Raw genomic sequence first — 13,516 nt, forward strand, 5'->3', positions numbered from 1 at the left:
CTTCCATAAAAAAATTTTACCTTTTGTTGACATGAGGAGAGTAGTGCCTATGGTTTATCTGCACTTTGGCAAAGTATGTGACACTGTCTTCCACAGCCTCCTCACAGACAAACTGGAAGGATGCAGACTGGTCTGTGAGATGGGTAGGAATCTGCCTAACAGGCTGCACTCAGAGGGTGGTGATAAATGGCCTTCACTCAGGCTGGTAGCCTGTCACAAGTGGGGTCCCTCAGGGGCCAATACTGTGCTCCATGCTGTTAAATGTCTTCATAAATTATCTGGATCACAGGGTTAAAAACATCCTCACCAAACTGAGTGGTGAAGTAGAGACATCAAAGGCAGAGCCATCATAGAGAGAGACCTGGACAGGCTGGAGGAGTGGACTAGCAAAAACTGTATGAAGACGAAGATGAGTCCAAAGACCTGCACCTGGCATGACATAACTCATAAAGCCTATTAACAGGCCAGGATCTCTGTGAATTGGGACCAGCACTGCTGAAAGGGACCTGTGCATCCTTGTAGGCAACAAGCTACACGTGAGTCAGCAGCGTGGTGCGTCCACAGGGGCATTGCTGGCAGAGACAGAGATGTGATGATCCTGCTCAGTGCATCTCAGGCCTGGAGTACTGTGTCCAGTTCCTGTCCCCACAATTCAAAAAAAGACATGGACAGGCTGGAGAAGGTCAAAATGTGGGCCATGAGAGAACCTGTTCTGTGAAGAAAGACGGAAGCAGTTAGACCTTTTCAGCCTGGAAAAGAGATGGCTCAGAGACAACCTCATCACAGTATTCTGGTATTTTAAAAATCAACCACAAAAGAAGTAAACCTTTTACAGTGAGAACAATTAATCACTGCAACAACCTGCCCAGGGATTTGTTAGAGTCCACATCACTGGAGGTTTTCAAGATGTGACTATACAGGGTGCTAGATAAACTCATCTAGGCTCCCTTTTACTTGAAATATCGGACCAGATAATCTTCTGAGGTCTCTTCCAGCCTGGGCTATTCTGTGATACTGTGACATGGCTTTGCCTCAGTTCTTTTCAGTGGTGACTTATAACACAGTTCTGACTTACTGCTTGTGGTGAGTTGAAATTTCCCCCACCATTAAATTCACCAGACTGCAGAATGCATGCTTGTCCAGTTATGAAGTTAAATCCCAGCTGGTGATTAATGCTAATATACCACACTTCGACTTTAACTGAAAATTGTGTGGCTGTGGAAGAGATCCAGAAATCCTTAATGAATTTTGCCAGACCAATCTTCTAAATAAAGCCAGTGACTGCCTGCCCAAGACATTTCATTCAGTGGGAATAAGCACTCCAATGAAATTTCTAAAGATGGATTAATTAATTTGGCCAAATGAGGAGGATCAAATCACCCTAATCATCCCACAGCTGGATGGGCTGTACAGTGCTGACACTAACAGAACACAAGTAGAGAGAACTAAGAAACAAATGAAGTAGCTGAAGAGGTAACTTTATAATCATTTTTCCACCCAATTTTAATGTAAACAAGAATCCCATCTGTGTGAGAAGCAGCTGAATGACTCCCATCAGGCAGAGGCAAGGGCAGACAAGTAATTCAGTCTGTGTTTTGTGTTCCAGTTTTTACTATTTGAACTATCATATTATCCTATGTGCCTAAGTCTATAGGGTCCCAAATCTGTCTGTTTGATTATTTTTTTCCTTAATATTTTTTTTTTTAATTTAACAGAGATTTTCCTCTCCATTTAACTAGTGGAATAAGGTCTTAAACCAGGAGCCCCATGAAGCTGAATTAATTTACGGCTGTGAAGGACTCTGAAGCACTGCAGGGAGACATGTCTTAAAACTGCAAAGCATTCTTGTTGTTACAGCCAAACTCTTAGTGGAGTGATATGAAAAGAATGTTAAGTGTGAACAATTCTTCAGTTTGTGAATGATGCATTTACTGACTGTAGTGAGCAAGTGCTGGGCTCATCCACTCAGCTACAGAAACAGTCATTAGAACTCAGCACTAATTACAGCTTTTCTCCTCAGCAAGCAGATGTGCTGCATCCCTTTAAACTTGGGAAAGGTGGTGGCAGTTTGTTGCTTTGGTGCTGACAGGTTGCTGTGTTGAATTTCACAATGTAATGACACACTGAGAAATGATTAAGTGGAGATTAGTCTGTTTGCTTCTCCTCCTCCATTTTGTGATTTAAATAAATGCAGTCTGCCAGTTCTGCCTATTTTCCTGGGTGACATTTTACTCAAAGTTTGATGCAGACTGCTGCCAGTCTTTAGCAGAGTTTGGCCAGGATTTTTAACACCAGGTCAGGTATGGCATTATCTGCAGTGTCCAGTATCTACTTCCAGAGGTAGGTCAGGATTTGTGTTCAGGTAATTCCTTGTTTTTCTTCACAAAACAAAATTAAAAACCCAAGAAAACACACTAAAAGAGAAAAAATTGATACAGAGATTGGGCAGCTGTGGGCAAGAACAATGACACTAATACCTCATCTACAGTGGTGTCAGTTTAGCCATTGGGGCTTCAGGATATTCATGTCAGGGTGCTTTTGATCATAAAGAGACTGGTATTAGGCATTTAATGACCCTGATCTGATGGATAACCCTAATGCAGGTGTCACATCATTAGGCACTGGGAAATCGCAAAGTTATATGGCAGCAGTCAGGGCCATTCCAACTTGACCAGCAAGGAGCTCGTAAGTATGCAGGAACACTCTGTCCAGCTCCTCTTTGTTACCAGACATATAATTGTGATCCCCAAGCCCTTGTTATAAGAGGACTGGAGAGATGACACCCCATGGCATGTCTTCAGAGGCTCCATATCACAGTAAACCAGAGGTCGGAAGGGACCTCAAGAGATCATCAGGTCCAACCCCCCCTCCCAGAGCAGGATCACTTAGGGTAGTCCACACATGAATGCAACCAGGTGGGTTTGAAAAGTCTCCAGAGAAGGAGACTCCACAACCCCCCTGGGGCAGCCTGTTCCAGTGCTCTGTCACCCTCACTGGAAAGCAGTTTCTCCTCATGTTGAGGTGAAATCTTCTATGTTCAACTTTGAAACCATTGCTCCTTGTCTTATCACTGTGAACCAAAAAATAGCCTGGCCCCCTCCACTTGACACCCACCCCTCAGATATTTATAGACATTGATCAGATCCCCTCTCAGTCTTCTCAAGACTAAACAGCCCCAGGGCTCTCAGTCTCTCTCCATATGGGAGATGCTCAAGTCCCCTAATCATCCTCATGGCTCTCCGTTGGATTCTCTCCAGCAGTTCTCTGTCTCTCTTGAACTGGGGAGCCCAAAACTGGACACAGTATTCCAGGTGTGATCTCACCAAGGCAGAACAGAGAGGTAGAAGAACTTCCCTAGACCTGCTGGACACACCTTTCTTGATACATCCCAGGATCCCATTGGCTCTCTTGGCCACAAGAGCACATTGTTGTTCCATGATATAAAATGGTATAAAATGATATGAAATGAGAAAAGCAAACTTACCTTGAATTTGGGTCAAATTCCCTATGTGGAGGTGTTCACTGAAACGCTTTTAAGGTTTAATGAGTGAAAAATAAGTGGTAATGTGATCTGTAAACACTCCCACCTTTACTTAGAGCAGGAGTCATTTTAAGTTGCTCCCATTAATGAAATCTGTATTATTTATTTTACTAGAGGGCTTTCTGAGGCTGGACATTTACCTCAAACACAATAGAGTGGCAAACATAAAGTTCACAGATTTTGTAAGTGGGCTAGAAACTGTGAGTGAACTAATGACTCATTTTCTCTAGCTGCAGAACACAGAAAGGAACAGGAGGTGTTGATTTTTTTATTTTTTTTTCTTCTGCTGCTGCATCATTTAGGAAGAAATACATGTTGCAAGAATGAGAAATAATGAAAAATAAATTCTTTGGATAGGACACCAGCTATCTTGTGATAAGCTGGTGAAGAGCAGCAGAAGCATCAAAACTTTCAGAGCAAACAAAGTTTACAGAGCTGTTATAAAGACAGAAAGATTTTCTTCCACAGTACAGTAAATATCATCACCCACAACCCTCCCAAAATGATTTTGCCACTCACATTATGACTGAGAAAGAACGACAGAAATCCTAGATAAGAGAGAGAGAGGATAAAAGCAAAGCACAAAAGATTAAATGACTCATGCAAGATCAGTCAGGAAATTTGGCAGAGATGCTGCAGGCTTCCTGAGTTCTATCCTGACCACATCAGTGCAGAAGTGTTAGACATCCAAGCAGGGCACAGTGCAGACTTGTTTGGAAATGCTTTGGAAAAATATTTTCTGATGGAAAATTGCTATTCATTGCAGCATTTCAGCATGACTATGAGAGTTTTGCTGAAACTTTGTCCAGAAAACACTTTTTTCAGATTCAAGATGGAAATTCTAGTGAAAAACAAAGCAGGAAACAGCAGCTAGCCAGTGTCCCAGAGTCTCAAAGTCTCTTAAAATACAGGAAAATCAGAACAAATCCCTCATTCAATTAATATCTCACCAATTATGAAGGCTGAAACAGATGTAAGAGGAGAGCTTAAGAGAGCCTGGAGGGTAAGATATTAAGTACAAGAGCATATTTTCATATCCCAAGTTTTTGCACTTAGCCACCAGCTGGAGACTGTCCTGAAGGGTCTCACTGTTGGTTGCTGTAGCTGATCAGTCAGTTGAACCTTATGTGGTTTTCATTTATTATTGTTATTTAAATGAGGAGAAAAATATACACCACCCTGAAATCCCATCAAACTTTCTGATTTTCAATATGAAAACCTATTCTTCAGTCAGAGATATCTGTGTACTGCATTTTCCCCCCATGTTTAGTGTTAACAATATGCTTGAAAGAAGGTATATTGGGCACAAAAAATGTGCATGTTCAGTCTACTGCATATTACAAACAAGCTCTGTCAACACAGAGTAAAAATACCTATGCCTTGCACAATTTGGGCAGCTCACCTGGCAGGTGTTCTTGCTGTGTACAGCTTTTGACTACTTAGCCCTCAGCAAATAGTGCCTGTGCATCCTCACTTATGCAGAAAGCTCAGAATAGCTGAAATCTTGCATAAATTTTCCTTCCTCTTACATGTTCTTCCAGGTCATAACGGTTTATACTGTCTCCAATCTCTAGATGGTAATTTCTTTTCCTAAGTGGAAAAACTTCAGAACTTAAATCAATAGATGTCTTCTTTGTTGCTGTTCTTTTTTTGCCATTAACTTTCGTTCATGAGCTAGGATGTCAAAGTCCCAACTCCATTTTTCTCATGCATTTTCCACATCATTAACTGTTTAAATTTCCTGTGCTTGGACGGCTGCTACTTCTCACTATTAACTCCCTCCAGAGCGGCTGTGTTAAAATGAAGAAACTGATATACAACCAGAGTAGGAAAAAGACCAGATGGCATCAATAACTGCTAATATACCTCCCTGTTTATGCTCCAGCATATGCCTGATGGATGGGGTAAGTGCTAGGCACCAATATTCCATTTATGTCATTGTTTGTTGAGTTTATTTTTTAATTACCATATGCTCCCAGGGAAACCTTGAAAGCATGAGGACATTTCATAAGGTTCCCCAAGACATGTCTGCAATGCATCTTAGAGAGAGATTTTTAAAACATAAACCCTTTGTCTTTGCAAAGAGGCAATATGTCCCATGAAAAGAGGCTGAACTAATTTCTCTCCAGAACTTCTATTCCTGCTTCTTCCTCAACTGCTTTCTAATGAAGGGCAATCAGGTCACTTCTTCATTGGTCTCTAAGCTGCACAGTCTCTAAAGCTGTGGTTATGGTATGCTTTTGGTTTTTTATGTTTTTTTTTTTGTGGTGTTTTGTTGTTGTTGTTGTTTTGTTTTGTCCAAACACCAGAAGAATTATCAATATTGCTGCAAAATAGTTGGAGTCACTTTCATTGCTCAGGCTCCTAAGACATCTCTTAGATGCATACGAAAGCAACGCAGGATGCAGACTATCACACACTGACTCTGTGCAGTCAGTGAAGAGACAAATTTGCATCCCTGAGTCGGGGATCTATGGTAAATGACTAAAAACATGCCATCTTAGTTATGTCTTTTTGCTATTCACGCAGTCAGCATCCATCTGGTAGCAAGCTGTTGGATTTGCCTCATCTCACAACTGTCCTCACTGCACTCCCTGTACTCAAAGCAGAGAGGTGACAGTCATGGTAGAGGGATTATTTATTTGGTTCGTGACTACAGGCCATTATTAGAGGGAAGAGACATGTTGTTATGGCAGAGAGGAAGGCAATTTTATCCATGCTTATTGACATTAGTTTAAATCTAACAAAAATATTAGAACAGCCTTTGTGTGTGTGTGTGGGGGGGGGGGAGTTGTGCTAAATCAGGGTCTGAAAGTACGTGTTATTTGGTTTCCCTTGGGGATTTTAGGGCATGATCTGTATTTCTTAGCTTCCCAAAACTTCCCTAACTAAATTTGGTACCCAACAATGTAATCATTGACATCTGAGCAAGTTTCTTGTGTACCCAACACGAAAAGAATTCCACAGAGTCGATGAAAACAGCAAGTAATTTAGCCAAATGCAAGTATCTACTTCAGGAGGATATGAATCACCCCTATGCTTCATTGATTATCGAGAAACCCAAGGGCAACTTAGAGAGATGCTAATGCCACCTTACATTGTCTCATATGGTGCTTTAATTAGCATGCTCTGCCTCCCACCTTAGTTTCTTGACTTGTGAAAGAGAGATCACACAGTCAGCCACCCAGTTTGTGAGACATTAAGATAATGAGTTCATGTTTGTAGAGTGCAGGAAAATATTAAATCCAGCAAGCTGTGCCTTAACGTTATAATCTTAACCCATCCCGATGAAGACATACTGTTTACATACAGACAGCAAGAGAGCCATAAGCTCTGAGTATGCTACCAGCCCTTCAGGGGCTCTCCTTGGCTTTCAACATTAGGTATTTTGTAAATAGGACTCTTAGGGCAGACGTGTTGGAAAACTTGCCTAGAGTAAAGCAGAAGGTTAGCAGCTGAGCTGGGATAGTGAATGTTTGAATTGTTGCATACAGCTCCTGTGATAATTGCTAATTGTCAGCTACAATGTAACTCTGCCTTCAGCAACCTGCAATTCTCTCATTTGCTCCTGAGGGAATACAGCTGATTTTTATGTCTCATTTTCTGCATTGGCTACAGAATGTCTAAGAAATGCCTCTGAATATTTCAAAATGAAAAGAGAGAGATAAATATTATTAATTATCATTGCAAGTCAGCTAATTCGTTCCCAAATTTCTGCAGTGTTCATGTATCTAATGAGTCAGAGTGTTTCATAACTCATCAGTCTTCAGCTGATGTTTTATAGTTTTCCCATGTCAGAAGGAATAATTGATTCTGGTTGCTAAAGGCATGTTATAATCTATGTATTACAAGAATTTCTTAAAATAAATCTTGCCGATAGTAGTATTTCAGGAAGGCAACTGAGAACAATAAATCAAAGTCTGCAGTAACAGTTGAAATTTGTGGTATCAAACCACTGAAATTGTTCACTTTGACAAAATTTTCAACAGTAGATAAATTGCTATGTCCTTAAAGGCATGGTAAGACACTGTAGACATGAGATAATCTCTGAGGTGATGAAGTCAAATGACAAAACTTTTCATTATAGCCATGTATATAGAAGGACAGGGTAAGCCTTTTAGGAGAGTAACACTGCCCACATAGATTTAATCTATTCAGTAACAGCCTGATATGCCCTTCTCTCCAAGGAAATCATGAAAGGCTAAAGTGCATGACCACATACAACTCTCACAGTATTAAAAAAAAAAGACAATCAGGATAAACTGTACAAACACATCAGAACTAAACAAACAAACAGCAAAAATAAATGGGAAATGTGAATATTTCTTAGCTCAAAAAAGGGACTAATAACAAAAAAACCAAGAAACTTAAAATAATCTTCAGTCTTCAAATACTAGTTAAGTAAAACTAGAGTATTACTTCTTTTGAAGAAGAGAATAAGAGTCCAAGTCAGAATAAGTAAGAACATGTTAAGGAATATTTCGGAAAATTATGTCTGTTCAACCTAACAGTATATTCAACACCCAGTAATGAGTGTTGTCCCTCAAGAATCCATTTTGGGACCAACACTATTTAATTTCTTCATCATTGACATAGACAGTGGGATCAAGCACACCCTCAGCAAGTTTATAGGTGGCACCAAGCTGAGTGCTGCAGTTGATTTGCTGGAGGGAAGGGATGCCATCCAGGGATACCTTGACAGGCTCAAGGAGTGAGACCACTTGAATCTCATGATGTTCAACAAGGCCAGTGCAAGGCCCCTAACCCAAGTTTGGGCAATCCTCAGTGTCAACACAGACTGGAGGATGAATGTATTACTGTTGCAATGTCAAAGTCACTCCAAAAATGAGAGTATTCCCAGTAGCCATGTGTTTCATTGCTTGCAAATGGTTGGTCACTACTTTTTTAGCTAAATACATTGTAGGAGTAGTGATCAAGGAGTGTTCTTTTGATGGTTCACCTCTTGAATCCCAGACTAGTAGATTTGTCCAAACAAGTAAAGTTAATGGTAAAAAAAAAAAAATCCCTCGACTGACAAAAGGATGTGCTTTGTTTTTCAAAAACCTGTATAGTGGAGAGTCCTCTTTAGAAAGATTTCTAAGTCAACTTTAGCAGGGTAGACACAGACTCCCAGAAAGTAACAGGGCTGTGGTAAGCCTTTCCTTACAGGCTCCATGATGGTGCCCCTCCCGCTCCTTCCCCAGGTGTGTATCACTCCCTTCTTCTCGGTGGCTGCTCTCCCTCTCAGACACCCCCACACACGATGGCTGTTCCCACTCTTTTTCCTCAGGAGGATGCTCACCCCTCAGACATGTGCACAGCCACTGGTCCCCACTGGTGCCCCGCTGCCCCTTTCCTTGGTGTGCATAAGGTGTGAGAGTCAGTGAATTGGGCACGAGGAAGCTACTTGACAAGGTCAAGGGTATGAGTGGGTGAGAACAACCAGACTGGCTTTAGTTGGATTTCACACATACCTCACCTCACCTACCCAGTTCTGCCTTTACCTATCTCCTATTCAGGTTGCATAAACCAGCTCACATACAGCCATTTTGAACATAATATCATCTCAGCAGTGCATCTGGTCCACCAAAACATGTAGTTAGATTACTTATGATCCCAACACTTTGCATATATAAGAAGTAAGAGAGACTGAGCCAATCTTTATCTGCTTTTAGGTAGAGAAAAATCTGGGCGTAGACTCTAAATCTGCTGTCAAAAGATGAGGCACCAGAATTTCCAACCCCTCTAAGTGCATGTGGAAGTTGCCTCTGACCTAGTACACCTCTTTCTGCAATGATGATTAGATAAATATCTCCATCCCATTTGTGTTTACACTGTCCCCCAACTAGCATGCCATCCTCAATACTTAAATGGAGGATGGTGACACCAAGTGACAAAGTATGTTGTAGACTCACTCACCGGATGGCTCTAAAAAGAGATTAGACAAGGTCAGCATAGATAAACATGGAGATTGTATAATCAATCGAGGCCCAGAGAGTTACAGTTCAGTTCCACAAATATATTCTCACTGTTTTCTTCAGAGAGAAGAGAGAGGGCAAGAGCTAACCGATGGGCTCTGCCTATAAAAAGCTATAACTGGATCCTACATGGATTACCTGAGTTGTACAAATGGACCCTTTTCAAGGCCCATTCCATATGTAGGATATATATCCATCCCTTATTGACCCTATCCATAGGGGAGCTACTTTGAAATTTATCAAAGATAGCATTATCACGTGAAAGGCGCTAATAAAGAGAGATTAGATTAGCCCAAGTTTGGAGCAGCCCTTCAACTGCCATCCAGAGGCTTTTCCTTTAGCACAGAGAACAAGTGTCATGAGTTGATTCACAGGTAGAGTCATAAGTAGAACTAGTCAATTGAAGAAATTTCTCATTCAGACATTTTTGTAAAGGCAAATTTTCATAGACATTACTGTAAATTTGACATCCAGCTGTCATTAATTTCCAGTGGAACTTGATGATTTGTCATGGGAATATATTTATCTTGTTTTAATCAAAGGCCATTGTAGATGGTATACCCTTAGCTAATATCTCAGCTCCAGGTTCCCCTCCAAGCATTGTGCTCTGCCTCAGAACCCATGTCTGCCTCCCTGAATCTCCTCAGAAGCTTCTGCAAGTTGTCACCTGTTAATCGGTACTTCTGCCTAGAGCAGCTCTGTCCTCATCAGAGTCCATCCCTGCTCATCTCGTCCCTAGTCCACCTCTCTTCCAGGCTACTTCACTGCCTTTAAGCACAAACAAACATAAATCACAGCTACCCTTTTCTTCCTGCCTTCCAGCCTCCAGAAACCAGGGATATGGAAGTGGCTAATTGTATATGGCATCTTGATGGACTCGAATGGCATTGAGGAAAAGCAAGTGTGATTCAGCTGAGGGCTGCTTGATTATGTCAGGAGTTATGCAAACACCACTTGGACAGCACAGGAGTGAGAAGTGACAGTCCTTTAGGAAAAGTGTGAGGCTGCATGTTCATTAAGTGCAGAGTTGCCCAGAAGCTATTTTGCTTTCAAGTCTCTGATCAGAACAAGGTCAGGCTCCACATTTGCTTCCCTGCTAAAAGAATTTGCAAATCTTTTGATATTTATGCTGAGTTTAAACAGTTTCTTCTTTTGGGGTGGCCTCTTTTGTGACCCAATATTTTGTTTTGCATGTAGTGAGGCAGATGCATAGTGGTAAAACAGCTGTGAGTTTGAGCATCTGACTCCTTGGACAGGAAAACATAAGGGATACGTCCCTCATCACTACAGAAGGTTGCTCCAAATTTTCCACCTATACTACCTTCTACCTAAAACTACTAATAAAATTTCTTCCAATGTATTTCCTGTATATGAAGATTTAAACAAATTGTATTAAATCTCTCACAGTGTGTAAAAATGTGCAAACCCAGTCTACTTCCAAGTATGCTTTCATCTGAAAAAAAATCCATATTTTTACTGAGGAAAGGACTCTTCAAACTGATAAAAGAAAAAAAAAGTTGCTACCAAATAGACCTACGCATGAATTTGGTGAAGTGAAGAACAGATTGGATGCAGTAAAATCCTGCATTATTTCCTTAAGAGAGGATAGCATGTTGAAGTAAACACAAAAATTTCTATGGATTTCGGTAGGCTATGATTATTCCCCCCCCCCCCCCCCCAAAAAAGCCTTATTAGGTAGGTAACAAATACAAGTGCTGCATAGGAAGAAGGCCTATCAGTCATGACTAAGTGCTTCAGCATGGAGCAGCTGCACACACTAATGACTGCTCGGCATAACTGTCCAAACTCTTCCAGGAAATTACATGGAAGAAAAAAGGCAGAATCTAAATAGTTCTGAGTCTGAAAACAAAAGGGAGTTGTTTTCTGCAGAGATGAGAAAGGAAAATATCTTATTGACTTCAACTGTCCACAGAAAAACGAGCTGAGCACCTACTAAATGATTAAACCTGCAGAAAATGCTCTGCTCCTTTCATAAGCACCATTTTATATTTTCTTTTTCTATGACCTGGATAAAAATCTCTTGGTTGAGAAATGGTTCTTATCACACTGATATGTTTAAAAGCCAGATTATGGGGACAAGTTCTCTGCACCAAGGCCTCTACAATCCCCTGGCAGTAAACTCTGCCACAAGTTGTATTTCCTCTGCTTATCTCCAGTTACTTGTTTCCCATTGCTATGAGTGACTGACTGAAGTCCACTTTCATCTGCTTCTGTGATGTGACAGATGGACAAGGGTATTTGTTGTCTGCCCTGGGTCATCAATGAGCAATGTACAGTCAGTGTGATGGAGCTGAGTGCAGAGCACACAGAGCACTTGTCTCACAGAAACAAAGAGCTCATCAGACACCATTCATCTTGTCCAGGCTAACTGGAAAATATGTTAATGTGCATGCAGTAAGCAGCCAAGCACACAGGGGGAAAAGTGCTGAAAAAAAAGCCATCTTGCTTCACTAGAAAGGAGACTGATCTGGCATTTTGCACAGGTAGTATACACTCAAACCAAACAATGTGACTGTTTCTACTTCAGTTTTGGGAAAAGAATAAGCCAGGAACGTTATTTTCCTATGAAATTTACCCCTAGCTGATTGCCTGTCATCCCTTGTCCTCCCCATTCATTCCCCTGTTTTCTCCACTTTCATCTTTCTGTCCTCACATGTACTGGAAAACATTTTCATCTGAGACCTTCTCTTATCCACATCCTAGATTTCTCTAAGACTGAGCACTAATTTAAAACACACTATTAACTTACTAATCCCATGGTTTCTCTAGTAAGTCTAAAATGTGTAAGTTTCTAGCTAAAAAAAAAATAAAAATAAAAAAAAATCCCCAACTTTTCACAGCCCAGAGACAAAAAAAAAATGATTGCACATGGGGTAACATTCTACCAAGAAGGCTGAGAATTAGGGAGATCACAAGGAATTGTGTTACAGCAATTCAATGACCTCCCAGTTGCTTGCCAAACCGCAGTAACTTTTGATTTTTATTTTCACACCTGCTGTATAAAATACATTGTCTAAAATCACTATTTGTGTTGTTAAGTAGCTAGACTCCTTGCAGATATCTGTTAATAAATAAACATCTCTAAGGATGTTTATTTATAAACAGGACTATCTTCTTTTAACATGTATATATTAAAGCAACAACAAAACACTGGACGATGATTTGTGTTCTTTCTCTGTTTTGATCAAGACCTCAATGAATAACAGATCAAACATCCCATCTGAGTTTGAAATTAACTCATTTAATCTGTGCTTATGCAAGTTGGATTTTTATTTCTGCAAACATGCAAGTAAGTGCTGTTTGCTGTCCATGAAAAGTGAATTTAGAAATGCAGGTTGTACATCACATTATTTGTGCTGGTAATCATTGTGTTTGTTCAGGAGCAGCTTGGGAAAGAGATGCGAGTTACAGCTCAGGCTTGGAATACACCAAATCAGTCTGTATAGCTAAATATTGGTAAAAATATTCATTAGGTAAGTTCTCATAGCAAGTCCACTTGATGAAGTGAGAATCTGTTTTTCAATAGTCTAGAAAAAGAAAAAGTGGCTAATTTAATATATTATTTATGTGCACTTCTCTTCAGATCCAATTGCTCCCCTCTTTACATGTCTTTTATATGCAGGAGTGTCTAATGACTATGAATAAATAACATGCTCCTTGGGGAATGATTACATGGTTTCAGATTCCATTTCTCTGAGTCTGTTTCAGTCCTTCCAGTCTGTTTCAGACATTTTAATGACCTTTTCCCATGCATTGATATCAAAGGCACAGAGACATTGGGAGAGAAATTTCCTTCCAGATAAGAACTTATCTAAAGTGCAGTGGCATTTCTGAGAGGGGCAAGTCAGATCACATCCAATATCACAGTCTCTTGGTCTCAGAAGAAGGAGGTGCTATGGTTTGACAGGAAATATGCAAGAGTTATGCACAAGTTACATGTGAACCATTTCAGTATGTCACCTCTTCTGCTCATATC

The sequence above is a fragment of the Indicator indicator genome, chromosome 12 (genome assembly GCF_027791375.1).
Source record: "Indicator indicator isolate 239-I01 chromosome 12, UM_Iind_1.1, whole genome shotgun sequence".
Taxonomy (NCBI): Eukaryota; Metazoa; Chordata; class Aves; order Piciformes; family Indicatoridae; genus Indicator; species Indicator indicator.